The sequence below is a fragment of the Entelurus aequoreus genome, linkage group LG13, assembly GCF_033978785.1.
Source record: "Entelurus aequoreus isolate RoL-2023_Sb linkage group LG13, RoL_Eaeq_v1.1, whole genome shotgun sequence".
NCBI lineage: Eukaryota > Metazoa > Chordata > Actinopteri > Syngnathiformes > Syngnathidae > Entelurus > Entelurus aequoreus.
Genome location: NC_084743.1, coordinates 68,154,181 through 68,175,860, shown reverse-complemented (window position 1 = coordinate 68,175,860; position 21,680 = coordinate 68,154,181). Strand labels below are relative to the sequence as shown.

Here is a 21,680-nt window from a genome sequence, read left to right as displayed (position 1 = left end):
CATATATATATATATATATATATATATATATATATATATATATATATATATATATATATATATATATATATATATATGAAATACTCGAGTTGGTGAATTCTAGCTGTAAATATACTCCTCCACTCTTAACCACGCCCCCAACCACGCCCCGAACCAAAACTCAGCCCCCGAGTCAAAAAGTTTGGGGACCCCTGCGTTAGACCTTTAGATGGATTCATTCTATTTCCGTTATTATGAGAGTGCCCTCGTTTCCACATCCTCTTACTGTACGTCTTACTAAGACGACAAGCCCATCAAAGACCTCCAATATGCCAAGTAATCAGTTAACCTTGCAAGCTGAGACCTGCAACTCACTTCCTTGTGTACAAATCCACATCCACAGCATTCAGGATGTGTGGCTAAATCAGGTAACCACAAATATTACAGTAGCGACACATCTTAGCATGACGCTGTGTCAATCGTTTACAATCTAAAAGACGACGGTTAAAAGATGTCCAAAAGGAACTCACCTACACTCACGAGGGTCAATCACATTCCCTTTGCTGTTTTGACTCTGATAGTGCTTTTCAAAAACTCTTCCTTCTTCCTGCTCACCTGCTGCTTTTAATGTTGCTACCACACGCTGACTCAGGACTCAGGGCACTGTAGGGCTGGTGTGTACGTGTGCATGTGTTTGGTGCCTAATCCCTGCTGAGTGGGGTGCTAAGCAGCTACAGCTCACTAGAGAGTTAAGTCACTATTAACAGTGGTTGTGTGTCAGAGCATTGTTTTTTTAGGGCATGCATTATATAATTATATAACATCAGTGGGTTCTAAGAACCTTATGTTGTATGTATTTAACCATCTTTTATCATATTCAAATTAGGGCTGGGCGATATGGCCTTTTATTAATATCTCGATATTTTTAGGCCATGTCACGATACACGATATATGTCTGGATATTTTGCCTTAGCCTTGAATGAACACTTGATGCATATAATCACAGCAGTATGATGATTCTATGTGTCTACATTAAAACATTCTTGTTCATACTTCATTAATATATGCTCATTTTAAACTTTCATGCAGAGAGGGAAGTCACAACTAAGTCAATTTACCAAAACTGTATATTCATGTCATTTCCAAAACAGAAAGTGCAAGATTGTCAGAGACATTTTAAAACAAGCTATGAGTGCACTTTTGTGCATGATGTCACTAAGAGGACATATCAAAACACTAAATTAAAGTGCACTTTTTGTACAGAACGCCACTACAATAGTTTAAAACAAATAAAGTGTACTTTTGTGCATGATGTCACACAAGATATTTCAATAAGTGTCAAATAAAAATGAGCTGCATAATAGGAAATCAAATAGTGTACGTCCTTCGCTATGTGGTAGGTTCCTGCGGACGTTATCTCCTTCTGTTGTTGACTAGTTTTTTCATACGGTGTTGATGTGGAAATAGTTGCTTCGGCAATTTGTTGGTGTGGCACCGAACGGAGATGTTGACATGCCAAGTTTCAAGCACTCTTCATTCTCCAGCGGGTGACTTTTCAAATGATGCTACATATTAGCAGTAATGCTACTTTTTGTAGCAACGCTTATGCCGCATAATTGTTCAACATCTTCCCGCTTGAAGCCAAACTACCGCCAGACGATGGACCCCTGTGCTGTTTTTCTTGGGAATTAATTCTTCCTTCATTTGTTACCAGATTTGCACCTTCTCTCTCTCGTAGTACCACCCGCACCGCGCCGTTAGCATCACAGCTAACGTTACCATGTCGCTACCTGTCTGCTCCGCGGGAGCGTGTGACGTTGCTCACGCGACGTATGTAAGAAGGTGCGCTTGTTTTAAGGGACAACAAAGAGTGAGAAGAGCCTGTAGCGTAATGCCCACAGCTAAAAGCAACTGCGTGAGAACGTATACTCGAATATCACGATATAGTCATTTTCTATATCGCACAGAGACAAACCTGCGATATATCGAGTATATCGATATATCGCCCAGCCCTAATTCAAATGGAAATTGTATAAAAATGATTCTATTCTTTTGCAATGGTCCTACAGTCCTCAAAAATCAAAATATGGGACTTAATACGTTTTTAACATCAATGTGTCAAAAAGTGCGTAAACACTATTTGCAGGGTTCGTACAGCTTTTCCATGGCCAAATTCAAGCCCTTTTTAAGGACTTTCAAGATACATTTTCCAGTACCCTTCAAAAGGCGAAAACCAGTGTGAATCAATCCATAGCCTTGTTGTTTGAGGTCACCAAATGCTGCGGACAATCTGCTAAATCAGTCCCGGAAACGAATACAATTGGTAAATATTGTACATAATAAGTATTGTTATGAACGTGTCTGTTACTACATTATATATAGACTTGCCGTGTGTGTATAAAACGTTGGAAGATTTTGACGTTTTAGAGGGCTTTGAAGGCTACAAGGGTAAATGTAAAGTGTGGAAAACATTAGGGTGGAGGAGGATCAAACACATCCACACGCACTGCAGATAACCTCAAGCTATGTGCATCTGTCACATATGCTCAGAGCAGCTGGGGTTTGTGAGCATCATGGAGCGTTAGCTGCTGATTAAAATGCAGCCTTCATTTGCAAGAGTTAAATAATGTCATCAAAAATGAAACGTTGTCTCTATGCTTGTGTTGTAGGCCACACAAGCTGATTGCGGCCAGATGAGAGGCAGAAATTCTGCTGATGTTAATGACAGGGTCCAACCAGAAGATGCTAGCATTTAAAAAAATGACTTTTTTTTCCTGTTTTAATGGCATGCAAAAATCTGCAAATTCATTCCAGCTGATTTTAAAACACTAGGGGCCGTACTTATCAAGCTTCTTAGAGTGCCATTTTACACTTAAGTCCTGAGAATTTGCGAAATTTAGTCCTACTCTCAAACTTAAGAATAAAAGCTTTTTATCAACATTCTTAAGTCTAAGAATCACTCCTACTCTCCACGATATTTAAGAGACCTTCAGAGGTGTCTTAAGTGGTTAGGAGTTGCCAGCAGGGGATGGCACTGAGGCGAGAGAGACGTGCGCCAACGTTCAGGGAACGGAACAATGTTTTGTTTTGTTTTTATGACGAGCAGCTGATCAAACGGTATCGTTTAGACAGAGCGGATATTATTTTTGTCACAGATTTAATACTTTTCGATTCCTTGTTGATTTCTGCATGTGTCTGCAGTGGGCTAGTATATATAGAGCCACCCACACCAGTTTCAAATTAGTTGCCTAATTAATGAATTGGAAAGAAAATGTTATGACAGTAGCGTATGTGTGTGGCCGTGAGGTGAGTGACGTCAGTGAGTGTGTGGGCGATAGAAGAGAGGGAGCGGTAGCGTGAGTGCCGGCGGGGACTAGTTTGTTTTGTATTATTTTGTAGTTTATTGTCAAAATATACACTCCCATTGTCCACTTAAATATTTCCAAGATATTTCTTTATTCTTAGACAACGGATTCCCTTCCGTGATTGGTCATTTCTATGGACACAGAAATGGCGTCACCTAAAATTCCGTTTACGGCACATAGTAATGTCGTAATTCAGCTCTGAGTGTGACACTTAAGATTCAGTCCTACACTTCGCTGAAAGTGTGAGTAAGACGCTTGATAACTAACTTTTAAGTGCAGCTTTCAGCGAAGAATTTATTTACTCTTAAGTCAACTCTTAGCAGACTTCTTAGGAGTAATTCTAAGAAGCTTGATAAGTACGGCCCCAGGAATGTTGCAAAGTTTCTAACTAGAGATGTCCGATAATATCGGACTCCCGATGCTTTAAAATGTAATATCGGAAATTATCGGTATCAGTTTCAAAAAGTAAAATGTATGACTTTTTAAAACGTCGCTGTACGGAGTGGTACACGGACGTAGGGAGAAGTACAGAGCGCCAATAAACCTTATAGGCACTGCCTTTGCGTGCCGGCCCAATCACATAATATCTACAGTTTTTCACACACACAAGTGAATGCAAGGCTTACTTGGTCAACAGCCATACAGGTCACACTGAGGGTAGCCGTATAAACAACTTTAACACTGTTACAAATATGCGCCACACTGTGAACCCACACCAAACAAGAATGACAAACACATTTCGGGAGAACATCCGCACCGTAACACAACATAAACACAACAGAACAAATACCCAGAACCCCTTGCAGCACTAACTCTTCCGGGACGCTACAATATATGCTACCTCCTACCCTCCCCCCACCTCAACCCCGCCCACCTCAACCTTCTCATGCTCTCTCAGGGAGAGCATGTCCCAAATTCCAAGCTGCTGTTTTGAGGCATGTTAAAAAAAAATAATGCACTTTGTGACTTCAATAATAAATATGGCAGTGCTATTTTGGCATTTTTTTCCATAACTTGAGTTGATTTATTTTGGAAAACCTTGTTACATTGTTTAATGCATCCAGCGGGGCATCACAACAAAATTAGGCATAATAATGTGTTAATTCCACGACTGTATATATCGGTACCGGTTGATATCGGAATCGGTAATCAAGAGTTGGACATTATCGGACATCTCTATTTATAACATAGTTTCCGCATCATTATGGATGGGTACGTTTCGCATTGCAACCAATACAAGTTAAAGTTCCACTGATAGTCACACACACACTAGGTGTGGTGAAATTACCCTCTGCATTTGACCCATTCCCTTGTTTCACCCCCTGGGAGATGAGGGGGGTAGTGAGCAGCGGGGGTGGCCGCGCTCGGGAATCAATACGGTACCAATTCTCAGTGCCTTAGAATCGATAACGGTATTTAACAGTACTGATTTTAATGTTTTAAATGTTAATTGTTTGATAATAAAATCACGTTTTAATGGAACATTAAAAAATGTTCTGTCCAGTTATGTCCATATCTTTTCTTATTGCGTTTATTATTACATTTCTGAGTCTCATTTTAAGTTAATCATTGTTTATGTTGCATGTTTTTGAATGACGGACAGGAGAGGTCAGTGAGTGGTGGTGGATTTCCATTTCGTGCGGCAGCGGTTCCCTTTTCCGATGGCCGGGTCGATCGTCTTCGTTGTTGTGTGCATTTTGTCGAGTCTTGGCCATGATGACTGTGAGACCATAACATGCTAAATGGCTGACTCAATAATTGTGTGTGTGCGCGTTTGAGATATTGAGAACATTAGGGATGTAACGATGAACGGTACTAATGATAATTGCAGTAAAACTCCCCAATGGTTAGTATTACCGTTCTACATTAAAATTATGAAAAAATCGTGATTGATAATTGCACTTTGTTAAACTCACGGACTGGCTGAGTAGCTAACATGAAAATAAGAGACAATAAAGCTTCTCCCCATTAAAAAACAACATACCCAAATCTAATCCTATATATCAGCTAATATATCAAATTGTGAACATTGAAACTACGAGCTGTGCTCTCTTAGAACAGAGTGATCGTTATATACTCGGAGGAACACGAGGCGCATGTGTTCAAAAACCGCTAAACAGAGTAGGATGCCACAACGCTTGCCAAAAATAAAAATTAAAAATAATAATAGATTTTGTTACGCACTTTTCATTTAAATAAATCTTAAAATGCTACAGTACAAACAAAACAATACAAGCTTAGCCATTAAAACAGATAAAATACCAAGACTGAAACCACGTCAGTGAAACATAAGAAACACAAAATATGCAAAATAGGGTTTTTTTCTGACAGGATCTATTTATTATAGTTATTTAAAAAAATAAGTTGGTCAAAAAATGTCAGTGTGTGTAAAAGTACTTTTTTAGCCAATTCAAAAATACTGCAATAATAATGACAACGGTGATAACTTTCGTCACGATAACCGTGATATTAAAATATTATATCGTTACATCCTGAGTGAACAATTTCATTGGTCCACCGTGACCCATTCGGCAGTTTCTTTGGTCTAATGTGACTAAGCTAAATTTATTGGCAACATGTGAAGCTGGTGAACCCGAAAACATCTATGAATTAGCCACGGCATTTTATAAAACGCAGGGGTCAAAGCGTGGGGGAAAAAGTTACGGTTTATAATTAGGAAAATACGGTAATCACTGTTCAATTACCTTTATTGTTTGCTGAATTTGTTCATGAGTTTTTATTTATATTACATTTTACACTAAAAATTATTTTTTCCGTACTTGGATTCTAGGGTTTGGGGGGATTTTAGGCCCAATGCGTTTATAAACTATGTCAAAATGAAAAAATATATATTTTACAGTCATACACGTGACAACTGAGACAATGAGTGTGCTGATCGCTAGCAGATGAATAGTGCGCTAATTGCCTACTGACAACTGTCACGCTAATCACTAGCTGGCAACTGGGGTGCTAATCACTAGATGGCAACTGGTGTGCTAATCACTACATGGCAACTACAGTGCTAATTGCTAGCTGTCAGGCTTATCACTGACAGCTTGGTTATTTTCGGGTTTTTCTCCGTGTTTGTGTTTTATTTCCTGTCAGCGCTCTTATTTTGGTTCTATTTCCTGCACGTCTCTCTGAGCGCTAAATTCCCGTCACCTGTCCCTGATTGGCAGCCTGGCACACCTTGTGGCGATTGCCAATCAGGCAATCGCCCTCCAGTCAGTGCTTGAGGATTGTTAGCTGTTTGCTGTCTCCTGGTTCCTCGTATCTTATATCCTGTCTCCAGTTCTCCTTGATTCCTGCATTCCCTGCATTTTTTTTACATTAAAGTCATGTTTTCCTGCATCAAGCCTGCCATCTCTGCATCTTGGGGTTCGTCACCAGCACTCCCTGACACTAGCTAGCTATCTTATATGCTATTATTATTACTACAATATCATGTTTTATTCATGTTTTTATCTTAAAACTGCGAGTCAGCAAAAAGTGCTATTTCTAAACTACACCAGAATGTGTTGGATTAATGTAAATGTGCATTTAAAGATACTTAAATTTGGGGGAAAATTGCATGGAGAATATGAAATATAATTTGAAAAAGTCTAATTAACTTAACATTTCACGACCCCCCTGCAGTACCTCTGCGGACCCCCAAAAGTTAATCATCCAGTAAAATCCTGACGACTGAAGGGCTTTTTGGTAGCACAATCCCGTCCTGAGTGCATTTAGGCTTTATCTAAGCGGACAAGTCCAGACAAGATGCTTTGATAAGCAACTGATCGATTGCTATCGCAGTGGCATTCCAATTTAAAGATGTGTCCTTGTTTCTTTTCAATCAAATAAGCAGACCTCCCATCAGTCTTGGCAAAAAGTGCAATATATCAGAGAAAAACACACATTAACGCCTCATTACTTACTTGATCTACTGCTGCCTTCTTCTGTCTAAGCCAGGACAACAGAAACTCAGAAGGAGAGTTTGGATAGGAATATATCAATATATTTCCAAAAGACATCCACCCATGAGTCGCAAGTCCTATAGGATCATGTTTGTGTTTATTTGACCATATAAGTACTATTTCTAGTATAGGGTTGTACATTATACAGGTACTAATAAAGTACTGTGAAATTAAAAAAGGTACTATAGGGCCTTTGAAAAATACCAGTACTTTTTTTTAGAGATGTCCGGTAATATCGACCAATAAATGCTTTAAAAAGTAATATCGGAAATTATCGGTATCGGTTTCAAAATGATTGGTATCGGTTTCATAAAGTAAAATTCATGATTTTTTAAAACGCCACTGTGTACACGGACGTAGGGAGAAGTACAAAGCGCCAATAAAGTGCAAGTCCAATCACATAATACCTACGGCTTTTTACACACACAAGTGAATGCATGCATACTTGGTCAACAGCCATACAGGTCACACTGAGGGTGGTCGTATAAACAACTTTAACACTGTTACAAATATGCGCCACACTGTGAACCCACACCAAACAAGAATGACAAACACATTTCGGGAGAACATCCGCACCGTAACACAACATAAACACAACAGAACAAATACCCACAACCCCTTGCAGCACTAACTCTTCCGGGACGCTACAATATACACCCCCGTTACCCCCTAGCCCCCCACACCTCAACCCCGCCCCCCCCCCCCAACCCCGCCCACCTCAACCTCCTCATGCTCTCTCAGGGAGAGCATGTCCCAAATTCCAAGCTGCTGTTTTGAGGCATGTTAAAAAAAATAATGCACTTTGTGACTTCAATAATAAATATGGCAGTGCCATGTTGGCATTTTTTTCCATAACTTGAGTTGATTTATTTTGGAAAACCTTGTTACATTGTTTAATGCATCCAGCGGGGAATCACAACAAAATTAGGCATAATAATGTGTTAATTCCACGACTGTATATATCGGTATCGGTTGATATCAGAATCGGTAATTAAGACTTGGACAATATCGGAATATCGGCAAAAAAGCCATTATCGGACATCTCTACTTTTTTTTAATGGACATGACGAGCCATGGTGACATTAGTGGTAATATGAACCAAGGCGCATGTCGCGAGTCAACACACAAACAGAGCACTTACAAGCAGAAACAGTGTGGAGACAGAAGGGGAAGAATGGACGTATTTTGGGTTAAAAACAAACGATAAAGGTGTAGCTGTAGACACTGAAGTGCCGGTCTGCAAGCAGTGCTTTAAAACAAAGCTTGCTAGCAGCTAATGTCCATCCGCAGTGTTTTAGCTACTTCTGAATCACTAATCCTCCTCTCTATGGCAACAAATAAAATTAATTCTTACAAGTGTCATCCCTGCAGGACGAGGAATAGCTAAACATGCTTCACTACACCTCACCGGCGTCACAATGTAAACAAATGTCATGGGTGGATCTACACCTGACATCCACTGTAATGATACCAAGTCCAGGAGCGTATCTCGTCGGTACTACTATGATTACATCTATATTTTTTAGCATCACAAAATCTGTTTTCGTTTTTTTTAAATGTATATTATAAAACTAAGCAAATACGTCCCTGGACACATGAGGACTTAAATCATGACCATTGTAACTACTTGGTATCGTATCGATACCCAAATTTGTGGTATCATCCAAAACTAATGTAAAGTATCCAAACAACAGAAGAATAAATGATTATTACATTTTGACAGAAGTGTAGATAGAACATGTTAAATAGAAAGTAAGCAGATATTAACAGTTTAGGAACAAGTACATTAATAATAAATGTTCTACTGCTTGTCCTTAATAATGTTGCCAAAATAATGGAATGATAAATGACACAATATGTTACTGCATATGTCAGCAGCTAAATTAGGAGCCTTTGTTTGCTTACTTACAACTAAAAGAAAAGTTGTTTCGTATGTTCACTATTTTATTTAAGGACAAACTTGCAATAAGAAACATATGTTTAATGTACCCTAAGATTTGTTGTTAAAATAAAGACAATAATGCCATTTTTTGTGGTCCCCTTTATTTAGAAAAGTATCAAAATACATTTTGGTACCGGTACCAAAATATTGGTATCAAGACAACACTAATTAACAGTAAATGAACAAGTAGATTAATAATCTATTTATTTTCTAACGATTGTCACTTTTGACAAAATAATACAAATCGGAAATGACACAATATGTTATTGCATTCATCAGCAGACAAATTAGGAGCTTTTGTTTGCTTACTTACTATTAAAATATCAATTCTCTAGTATGTTTACCATCTTATTTAATGCCAAAATTGTTATTTGACTGCAATATAAAATGTATGTTTAGTGTATCATAACATTTTCTGTTAAAATAAAGCCAATATTGACATTTTTTGTAGCCCCCTTTATTTTGAAAAGTATCAAAATACATTTTGGTACCGGTGCGGCACCAAAATATTGGTATCGGGACAACTTTAGTCCAGTATAACACATCTCTCAGAACCCGTTATGAATGTGAGGCGGAACACGCCTGGCTGAGTCGAGCGAATAAAAGATGCAAGGACGTCCTCGGGCACGGAGTTAAAACGCTTCTTTCAAGAGGAGTTGGTGTTGGGTCAAGGGAGCAAGTGGATGACTTGAGTGTTGTTGTTACCGCCTGCATGAGCATTTCTGGGTCAACCAGGCTGAATGTGTCCAGCAGGGCTTCATGCTCTGCTGTGTGCTTTGTCACCTTGTGTGCTTCAATGGCGGCAAAATATTGGCAACAGAAATGGATCCTTCGTGTTGTCTGGAAGGGAGTTAATTAATAACAATGTGTTTACAATTGTGTTGTTTTCTTCCCCAATCAGATTAATCACAAGGTTGCTTTGTGAATCCATCCATCCATTGTCTACCCCTTTGCTTTGTGAATGAATCACAATAAAAAATATAATTTATCCATAGCAATTGTGTTTCATTTTGCATGAGCAAAGAGACACAAAAAAAAGAAGGGAATATTTATGCTCTGATCAGGCTTTATTACTGCCAACTTTGATTCCAACTATCCAATAATGATCACATGTATTGATTGTTCACAATGTTTTAATTTATTTATGGTGCGTGCTATTGATAGTGTAACAATATCAAGCCAATATTTAAACTACAAACCTCAAAACCAGTGAAGTTGGCACGTTGTGTAAATGGTAAATAAAAACAGAATACAATGATTTGAAAATCCTTTTTTAACCTATATTCAGTTGAATAGACTGCAAAGACAAGATACTTAACGATCGAACTGGAAGACGCTATTTTTTTGCAAATATTAGCTCATTTGGAATTTGATGCCTGCAACATGTTTCAAAAAAGCTGGCACAATGCGCAAAAAAGACTGAGAAAGTTGAGGAATGCTTATCAAACACTTATTTGGAACATCCCACAGGTTGGGAATAGGTGGGTGCCATGATTGCGTATAAAAACAGCTTCCATGAAATGCTCAGTCATTCACAAACAAGGATGGAGCGAGGGTCACCCTTTTGTAAACAAATGCGTGAGCAAATTGTTTAGGAACATTTCTCAACGAGCTATTGCAAGGAATTTAGGCATTTCAGCATCTACGGTCCATAATATCATCAAAAGGTTCAGAGAATCTGGAGAAATCACTGCACGTAAGCAGCAAGGCTGAAAACCAACATTGAATGCCCGTGACCTGCGATTCCTCAGGCAATACTGCATCAAAAACCGACAGTGTGTAAAGGATATCACCACATGGGCTCAGGAACACTTCAGAAAACCAGTGTCAGTAACTACAGCCCGTCGCTACATCTGTAAGTGCAAGTTAAAACTCTACTATGCAAAGCGAAAGCCGCTTATTAACAACACCCAGAAACGCCGCCAGCTTTGCTGGGCCCGGGCTCATCTAAGATGGACTGTTGCAAAGTGGAAAAGTGTTCTGTGGTCTGACAGAGTGCACATTTCAAAAATGTATGGGAAATTGAACAAAGAGGAAAAGAGCCATCCAGATTGTTCTAGGCGCAAAGTTGAAAAGCCAGCATCTGTGATGGTATGGGGGTGTATTAATGCCCAAGGCATGGGTAACTTACACATATGTGAAGGCACCATTAATGCTGAAAGGTACATACAGGTTTTGGAGCAACATATGTTGCCATCCAAGCAACGTTACCATGGACGCCCCTGCTTATTTCAGCAAGACAATGCCAAGCCACGTGTTACAACAGCGTGGCGTCATAGTAAACGAGTGCGGGTACTAGACTGGCCTGCCTGTAGTCCAGACCTGTCTCCCATTGAAAATGTGTGGCGCATTATGAAGCCTAAAATACGACAACGAAGACCCCGGACTGTTGAACAACTTAAGCTGTACATCAAACAAGAATGGGAAAGAATTCCACCTGAAAAGCTTAAAAAATTGGTCTCCTCAGTTCACAAACATTTACTGAGTGTTGTTAAAAGGAAAGGCCATGTAACACAGTGGTAAAAATGCCCCTGTGCCAACTTTTTTTCACTTTGTTGTTGCCATTAAATTCTAAGTTAATGATTTGCAAAAAAAAAAAAAATTCTCAGTTCGAACATTAAAGGCCTACTGAAATGAAATGTTTTTATTTAAACGGGGATATCAGATCCATTCTATGTGTCATACTTGATCATTTCGCGATATTGCCATATTTTTGCTGAAAGGATTTAGTAGAGAACATCGACGATAAATTTCGCAAATTTTGGTCGCTGATAAAAAAAGCCTTGCCCGGAAGTAGAGTGACGTCACAGGTTGAAGGGCTCCTCACATTTCCCCATTGTTTACAATGCAGCGAGAACGATTCGGACAGAGAAAGCGACGATTACCCTATTAATTTGAGCAAGGATGAAAGATTTGTGGATGAGGAACGTGAGAGTGAAGGACTAGAGTGCAGTGCAGGACGTATCTTTTTTCGCTCTGACCGTAACTTAGGTACAAGGGTTCATTGGATTCCACACTTTCTCCTTTTTCTATTGTGGATCACGGATTTGTATTTTAAACCACCTCGGATACTATATCCTCTTGAAAATGAGAGTCGAGAACGCGGAATGGACATTCACAGTGACTTTTATCTCCACGACAATACATCGGCGAGGCTCCTTAGCTACAGAGCTAACGTGATAGCATCGGGCTTAAATGCAGATAGAAACAAAATAAATAAACCCCTGACTGGAAGGATAGACAGAAAATCAACAATACTATTAAACCATGGACATGTAAATACACGGTTAATGCTTTCCAGCTTGGCGAAGCTTAACAATGCTGTTTCTAACGACGCCATTGAAGCTAACTTAGCAACGGGACCTCACAGAGCTATGCTAAAAACATTAGCTATCCACCTACGCCAGCCCTCATCTGCTCATCAACACCCGTGCTCACCTGCGTTCCAGCGATCGACGGAGCGACGAAGGACTTTACCCGATCATAGATGCGGTCGGCGGCCCGGAGACGGAGGAAGTCAAGGTGAGGTCGGTGGCTAGCGCGTCTGCTATCCATCTCAAAGTCCTCCTGGTTGTGTTGCTGCAGCCAACCGCTAATACACCCATCCTACCTACAGCTTTCTTCTTTGCAGTCTTCATTGTTCATTAAACAAATTGCAAAAGATTCACCAACACAGATGTCCAGAATACTGTGGAATTTTGCGATGAAAACCGAGCTTTTTGTATTGGATACAATGGTGTACCTATACTTCCGCTTCAACGATTGACGTCACGCGCATACGTCATCATACATAGACGTTTTCAACCGGAAGTTTAGCGGGAAATTTAAAATTGCACTTCATAAGTTAACCCGGCCGTATTGGCATGTGTTGCAGTGTTAAGATTTCATCATTGATATATAAACTATCCGACTGCGTGGTCGGTAGTAGTGGGTTTCAGTAGGCCTTTAAATATCTTGTCTTTGCAGTCTATTCAATTGAATATAAGTAGAAAAGGATTTGTAAATCATTGTATTCTGTTTTTATTTACGAATTACACAACATGCCAACTTCAATGGTTTTGGGTTTTATAGTACCTTATTCTATTTTATTGGGTACTATTGTTTGAACAAAACAAATTCAATAGAACACAACTAAAAACAAAAGCAAAAAGCTAGCCTAGTGTTTAGCATGCCTTCTGGTCTGCTCCTGTTTCCGCTTACTCTGTGTGTAATATGTTTAGCCTCATCCACCAGTGATATGTGTACCTGATCAAGACACTTGAGATACTAAGAAAAGTAGTTTGTATGCCGCAATGAAGGTGATTATTATTAGAATAAAGGAGCGGCTTTGCACTGTGTATGGAGACACATAATTAGCTGCCAGCTGCTAATCAGCAGTGGGACCAAAAATAGTCAGCCAGAGGTGATTGGCGTTTGTGATTGGCATCAATCGGCAATGAGAGATCGCGTCTGTTTTCACAAAAATTGTCTGATTGTGCACTTCCCTACACCTCGAACAAAAAACTTGATGTTTTTCAGTACAAACATTTATTAACATTAGTGGACTTTGTGTTATTAATGTGACATTTCAGTGAAAAGGAAACGCCTTCCCACAGAGCGTGCATTATACTTTATTTTGGTCGCCTCTTCTGTCATGTTTTTCTTTTTTTGTACTGAAATTCCCCAAGAAGAGGGTCATTGTGCTGTCTACCCATTTTCTGCACCACTTGTCCTCATTAGGGTGACAAGTGAGCTGAAACCTATCGCGGCGTACATCGACTACACCTTGGACTGATGACTTTGTATCAGGTTAAAGACAGAAAATATTCTTTGAATCTGTTCATGCATATGACACTTTGTTGCATAATGGAATAACCTCTTTAATGGAATAATTATAGAATTTCTGCATGGCATGCTTCTTGTTTTAATCGCATTTATAATTTTGAGTTGCGCAAACAAATCGATTCTGATTAAACTTGACTGAGCGGACCATTAATGAGGAAGTAGATGTGGACAGATGGATTTACTTGTGTTCGTGTAACCTCTTTAAAGATTATATGACTTTGGCGGTGTGCTTTAAAAGGCATTAACAGTAGTTTAATAGGAACATAAGCATTGCTGTTTGTGATATTAGGAAGAAAATGTGATGGTCAAACATTTTTGTGTTACAGAAATATACTTGATTAAAGATGTCAATGTGTATCAACCAGATAATAAATGATAAAAGATGGTAAAATCTACGTCACAAACTTTTGTGCTTACCATTCAGTGGAAAGTGGCTTTTGGTTTTGAATCTTGCCTCAGATCTGTCTTTGTCGGGTTTCCTCCCGCACTATAAAAACAAACGTAGCTTAGTTAATTGGAGACTAAATTGTCCAGAGATGATGCTTGATATTGGCTTACTTACAAATATCTGATTATACCTATACTATATGCAGAGAAATTAGTGTATGTTTGTATAACCAAAAATTAGATTTGCAAATAAAAAAAATAAAATAAAAAACATTGCAACCAAAAAAAATAGATTTGCAACCAAAAAGTTGGATTTCTAATTAAAGAACAATATTTTCAGTTTTGGTATAAAAAATGGGGGGAGTTACACAAAGCATTTGTAACCAAAAGAAAAACTTGCAACCAAGAAAAAAATAATTTAAAACCCAAAAAATATGTTTAACCCCCTGCCAAAAACAATGTGCAACCAAAACTTTGCTATTAGCAAGCCAAAAAAAGACCATAAAACAAAAGATGAGATACAAAAATGTTTTGTACACAAAGAGAAAGACTTGCAACAACAACAAAAAAACAATTTGCAACAAAAAAAAAACGATTACCAAAAAAAAACGAGTTGTAACCCCAAAAAAATATTTGCAACTAAAACTCTTGATGAAAATAGTTAATTTTAATTATAAAAACGATTTGCAACAAAATAAAATGAATGACAACTAAAAATGTTCTTGTCGGAAAATATATTATTTTTTAATTTCAATTAAATTTTTGTTTGCAAATCTTTTTTTTTTTTTTTTTTTTTTTTGCAAAAAAGACATTCCCTCCATAATACTGTATACTAATAATGCTAAAGTAATAATACTAATACTACTTATTTCGGATGCTGATATCAACTGATATAAATATATGCAACAGCTCTTCCTTCAAACTACTGTCAGGTCAAATCTTGTGCAATAAATGAACACATTATGTTGTTGTTTTTATTGTGAAGCCATTGGATCCATTTAGAATTAAACACTGTGCAAAATAAGACAAATACTGCAATATTCATTTGTAACATTTTGTTTCAACAAAACAGTCATTAAAAAATCAACGGTGTTTCCGTTCAACTAGTTTCCTTGTTATCTGGCTCCCAAATCCAGCTGCCGCAACTAGGTCAACTCATCTTTTTGTTCATGTTCGCAGATTCCTCATTTCCACATACTGCTTTATCCGAATGTGTGATTGTCTAAGTATTCCATAAACACGATATATATAACGCCTGTTCTTTAGAAAGAAAATAAAAAAGTATCATAAAAGAGGGGTAATCAAACGTTAGACCCACAATGCCTTAGTCATCACCACAAGACCAGAGGTCTTAATCAGGTACTATAGGGGGTCATGTTTTTTGGTTGTTTTTTTTAGCAAGACCTTTTTATAATGATTCTACTGTATATAAAAACGTGTCTAGCTTTTAGTCTTGGCGATAAGGTCAAGTCAAGAGGAGATGCAAGGCTTTTTTTCAGGTAGGTGAGTAAGTACCAGTCAGACAAGGCACCTTTTCATCCTGCCGAACAGATGATCATTTAGTGCAGACGATAAAGGAGTAGTTTCAGGTGAGCTCCATCTTTGCTTCTGGGGGCTTGCTCTTTCATCAAGGAGAACCCAGTTCGAAAGTCAAAGGCTTGCAGGCGATATGAAAAGCTGAGTCTGCATGAATAGAGGGGCTATTACTTAAAGCAGTTTTTTTCAACCTTTTTTGAGCCAAGGCACATTTTTTGCGTTGAAAAAATCCGGAGGCACACCACCAGCAGAAATCATAAAAAAACGAAACTCAGTTGACAGTAAAAAGTCGTTGTCCCAATTGTTGGATATGACTTTAAACCATAACCAACCAAGCATCAATATAGCTCTTGTCTCAAAGTAGGTGTACTATTACGACCTGTCAAATCACCCTAAGACTTATTCTGAGTTTTTTGCTGTTTTCCTGTGTGTATGTTTTAGTTCTTGTCTTGTGCTCCTATTTTGGTGGCTTTTTGTCTTTTTTTTGGTATTTTCCTGTAGCAGTTTCATGTCTTCCTTTGAGCGATATTTCCCGCATCAACTTTGTTTTAGAAACCAAGAATATTCCAGTTGTTTTTATCCTTCTTTGTGGGGACATTGTTGATTGTCATGTCATGTTCGGATGTACATTACAGCAAGTCTTTGCTGTCGTCCAGCATTCTGTTTTTGTTTACTTTGTAGCCAGTTCAGTTTTAGTTTCGCTCTGCAAAGCCATCTCTAAGCGACAAGGCCTTTTCTTAGGGGCACTCACCTTTTGTTTAGTTTTGGTTTAAGCATTAGATACCTTTTTACAGCCACGCTGCCTCCCGCTGTTTCCGACATTTACAATTAGCAACCTGCTGCCACCTACTGATATGGTATGGTAGAACATGGTTACTCTGCCGAGCTCTAGACAGCACCGACACTCAACAACAACACATTATTTGCAGACTATAATTACTGGTTTGCAAAAAATATTTTTAACCCAAATAGGTGAAATTAGATCATTTCCCACGGCACACCAGACTGTATCACACGGCCCAGTGGTTGAAAAACACTGACTTAAAGCAATCAGAATTTCAGTATGTTTTGCTGCCTCACAGGCCAACAAACCTGGAGACTGCGGGAGTTTGCATGTTCACCTTGTGTGTGCTTGCTGGCCTTTCTCCGGTTACTATACTCCCACGATCCAACGACACGCATGTTCGCTTAATTGGAGACTCTGAATTTACAAATGTGTGTTAATGCTTGTTCACCGCAATTACATTATGACAGTGAACATAACTTTTTCCAAAAATGTCTACTTTTTTTCTATAGTTTAATTTCTACATGTACATTGCAGTAAAAATGTATGCAGGCAGTTTCTGCCTGAATTGAATACATATGACACAGGATGTCTGCACAGGCAATTAGGGGCTGTCCAAATACAACTTTTTCACTTTCAACATAATACAAATCCTGTATCAGCCTACACTCGTATTATTTTGTAGTGTGTAATGTAAGAAAAGGTGTAAACAAGTGAAATTACTCAGAAAACAATGTTTGATATGAAAAACACTGGAATTAACTTATGCAGTCTTTAAGTTGACGCGGCATGGTATTTTTTTAGCGACACCTAATGGCCACGATAATTCACTGAGTAAGTTGAATGATGCGGACACGTTTGTTACTGGATACTTTCTAAGACGCTTCCGCTTTGGAGACTTTGTAGCTAAGTAATATGCAATTATATTTATACGTGTTTATATTGACAAATGTTGTGTTATAGATTGCAATATTGTTCTATTGAGGACACTTGTTACGTATGTCTAGCTTGTGGGCTATTGTGTGCTTAGCTGTTGTGCAGCTGCTAGCTCCTAGTAGCCTATAACCTAACTTTTTTCATCAAAATTCAAGAGAATACAACCTTGTGTGCGCATTGGAGGACATTTAGATGTCAACTGGCTGTCGAGTGTCGCACTGCTTGCATCGGACATTTTCGATGCAAGCCAATATCATTTGATACTTGCTTTTTTGCCAGTATCGGACCGATATCTGATATCAATATTGGATCGGGACACTCACGCAACAATACACATGGCCTCCATAGGAAGCCCGACATCTTAAGTGTTATGATTTAAATAATTTCCCTTTTTTAAATGTGCCTGTCGAACTACCAACTTTGGAGTACAACTTTCTTAAGAAAATATATTTGTCTTCAGAAAGTGACAGCACATGATGTCTTTTTTGTAGGGTTGTACGGTATACCGGTATTAGTATAGTACTGCGATATTAATAATGAATCATATTCGGTACTATAAAAAGTACCCCCGCCACCCTTCCCTTGTTTTAAAGGGCATGGCGGAAGCGTCGTCGTCGTGTCGTGGCATTGCTGGTTTTACGAGCAGAAGAGCATGTTCGGCAGCGCACAATCACGGAGTACTTACAAGCAGACAGTGTGTAGACAGAAAAGGGAGAACAGACGCATTTTGGCTTAAACACGAAAGATAAAGGTGAAGTTATAACACTGAAACGCCCTCAGGAAGAGGTGCTTTAAAACATGGCTAGCTAGCTAGCAGCTAAAATCCATCCGCAGTCTGCAGTGTTTTAGCTACTTCTAAATCCCTAATCCTCGTCTCCATGGCGACAAATAAAGTATGTTTCTTACAAGTATCATCCCTGCAGAAAAAGGAATAGCTAAACATGCTTCACTACACACTGTAGCTCACCGACATCACAATGTAAACGAACGCCATCGGTGGATCTACACCTGACATCCACTGTAATGATACCAAGTACAATAGCGTATCTAGTCGATACTATGATTAAATCGATTTTTTTTAGCATCACAACATCTTTTTTCCTTTTTTTTAAATTTATATTACGTTTATAAACTCGGGAAATATGTCCCTGGACACATGAATAATAATAATAAATAATAATAATGAATTGCATTTGTTACGCACTTTACATTTGTTGAAATCTCAAAGTGCTACAAAGTATTAAAAATAAAAATAGAAAGTAAGAATATATAATAAAAAATTAAAATAGAAATGAATCATGACACACACTAGATAAAACAGAAACATAGATAAAGTAGAAATAAGAGCCTGAAAGCACTGGATAAAAAAACAGATAAGCAAGCAGTGCATTTAAAAACAAGAAGGCAGAGAAATTAGATAAAAGCTGTGCTAAAAAGGCGGGTTTTTAGTCCCTTCTTTCTGCACATGAGGACTTCAATTATGACCATTGTATGATCCTGTAACGACTTGGTATCGGATCGATACCTAAATATGTGATATCATCCAAAACTAATGTAAAGTATCAAACAACAGAAGAATAAGTGATTCTTACATGTTAACAGAAGTGTAGGTAGAAAATGTTAAAAGAGAAAGTAAGCAGATATTAGTGAAGTGAATTATATTTATATAGCGCTTTTCTCTAGTGACTCAAAGCGCTTTTACATAGTGAAACCCAATATCTAAGTTACATTTAAACCAGTGTGGGTGGCACTGGGAGCAGGTGGGTAAAGTGTCTTGCCCAAGGACACAACGGCAATGACTGGGATGGCGGAAGCGGAGATCGAACCTGGAACCCTGAAGTTGCTGGCACGGCCACTCTACCAACCGAGCTATACCGCCCCATATTAGAGGTTCCGCAGCCTCTGTAGCAGAACCTCCAGGTTCTGTAACAGCGTCTTCCCTCAGGCCATAAGACTCTTGAATGCATCATAATAATCCCCTCAATTCCCCCCAAAAACGGATTAACTCGCTGGAATATAAAGACAATATAACATACATCCATAAACGTGGATGCATATGCAAAAGTGCAATATATTTATCTGTACAGTAATCTATTTATTTATATCTGCACCTTATTGCTCTTTTATCCTGCAATACAGCGAGCTAATGCAACAAAATGTTGTTCTTATCTGTACTGTAAAGTTCAAATTTGAATGACAATAAAAGGAAGTCTAAGTCTAAGACTAAATATTAACAGTAAATGAACAAGTAGATTAATAATTCATTTTCTACCGCTTGTCCTTAATAATGTTGACAAAATAATAGAATGGAAAATGACACAATATGTTACTGCATATGTCAGCAGCTAAATTAGGAGCCTTTGTTTGTTTACTTACTACTAAAACACAAGTTGTCTCGTTCTAGTATGTTCACTATTTTATTTAAGGACAAAATTGCAATAAGAAACATATGTTTAATGGACCGTAAAATTATTTTGTTAAAATAAAGACAATAATGCCATTTTTTGTGGTTCCCTTTTATTTAGAAAAGTATCGAAAAGTATCAAAATACATTTTGGTACCGGTACCAAAATATTGGCAACTCTACTTCTTTGTTGATGGTCACCTGATTTGAACTAGGACTATGTAACACCTCCTATCGTTTTCATGTGAATTGTATCCACCAGTCTCAGGGTGACACGCCTCAACTCAACATTTATGAATGTTTGCTCTTGGGTATTTTTGCATATCTCTTTTCGCCACACTTAGTTATCTTTCCTTAAAAGCCAGCAGCTATGCATGATTTCCCCCACCTCCCCACCCCAACCCCGCTTTACCAAAGAGGATGAGTGAGCGATCACCACGACACTCTCTAGACTGGAGGCAAATTAGTCACTTTAAAGCTTTGACTTTCTCAAAACTAAACGACTTTGCTCAAGTGTGGGTATTTCAAATGCGCGGGAATGTTTGTCAGGATGGAGAGGCTCAAGTTCTTCTCCCCAGACATGTTTGCATCTCTTGTCCCGTTTCATGTCCCTTATCAGGACCACAAGGGGTGCAAAATGTAAGTCAGGCCTCTGGTGCAGTTTTGGAGGGAAACTGTAAAAACTTTATCCCGAAACAGAAGGGGCAGCAGGGTTGTCTGGCAGCCTGATCTACAAACCCTGTTTCCATATGAGTTGGGAAATTGTGTTAGATGTAAATATAAACGGAATACAATGATTTGCAAATCATTTTCAACCCATATTCAGTTGAATATGCTACAAAGACAACATATTTGATGTTCAAACTGATAAACTTTTTTTTTTGTGTGCAAATAATCATTAACTTTAGAATTTGATGCCAGCAACACGTGACAAAGAAGTTGGGAAAGGTGGCAATATATACTGATAAAGTTGAGGAATGCTCATCAAACACTTATTTGGAACATCCCACAGGTGAACAGGCAAATTGGGAACAGGTGGGTGCCATGATTGGGTATAAAAGTAGATTCCATGAAATGCTTAGTCATTCACAAACAAGGATGGGGCGAGGGTTACCACTTTGTCAACAAATGTGTGAGCAAATTGTTGAACAGTTTAAGAAAAACCTTTCTCAACCAGCTATTGCAAGGAATTTATGGATTTCACCATCTACGGTCCATAATATCATCAAAGGGTTCAGAGAATCTGGAGAAATTGTTTATTGTTTATTGAATGGATCCCCATTAGCTGACGCCAAGGCGACTGCTAGTCTTCCTGGGGTCCATATAGGAGCATACAAAATTAAAATACAAAGAATACATGCATTACCAGACATTATACAATGGAAAAATACAACATAAGATAAAAAGCTAGTTAAAACCAGTATTAAAAATTAACGTCATGTGGGCAGCTGCAATTGGTGTATCTTCAAAGCTGTCTTGAATGACAATTTACTTTGTGAGAGATTAATGTGAGATGGCAACCCATTCCAGAATGATGTACATCTATACATGACTGTATGTTTGAGGA

The 21,680-nt window shown here is 38.3% G+C and overlaps 1 long non-coding RNA gene across 2 annotated transcripts in view; it reads right to left on the bottom strand.

Moving 5' to 3' along the window:
• Positions 1-9,482: 9,482 nt before the first annotated feature.
• LOC133663959 (uncharacterized) overlaps positions 9,483-21,680 on the bottom strand; it is a 43,155-nt gene continuing 30,957 nt past the window's right edge. For both annotated transcript variants that reach the window (XR_009828440.1, XR_009828441.1), the window contains exons 3-4: positions 14,484-14,553; positions 9,483-10,082 (exon numbers count right to left, since the gene is read on the bottom strand). This is a non-coding gene — a long non-coding RNA (uncharacterized LOC133663959). The remainder of the gene's footprint in view (positions 10,083-14,483; positions 14,554-21,680) is intronic.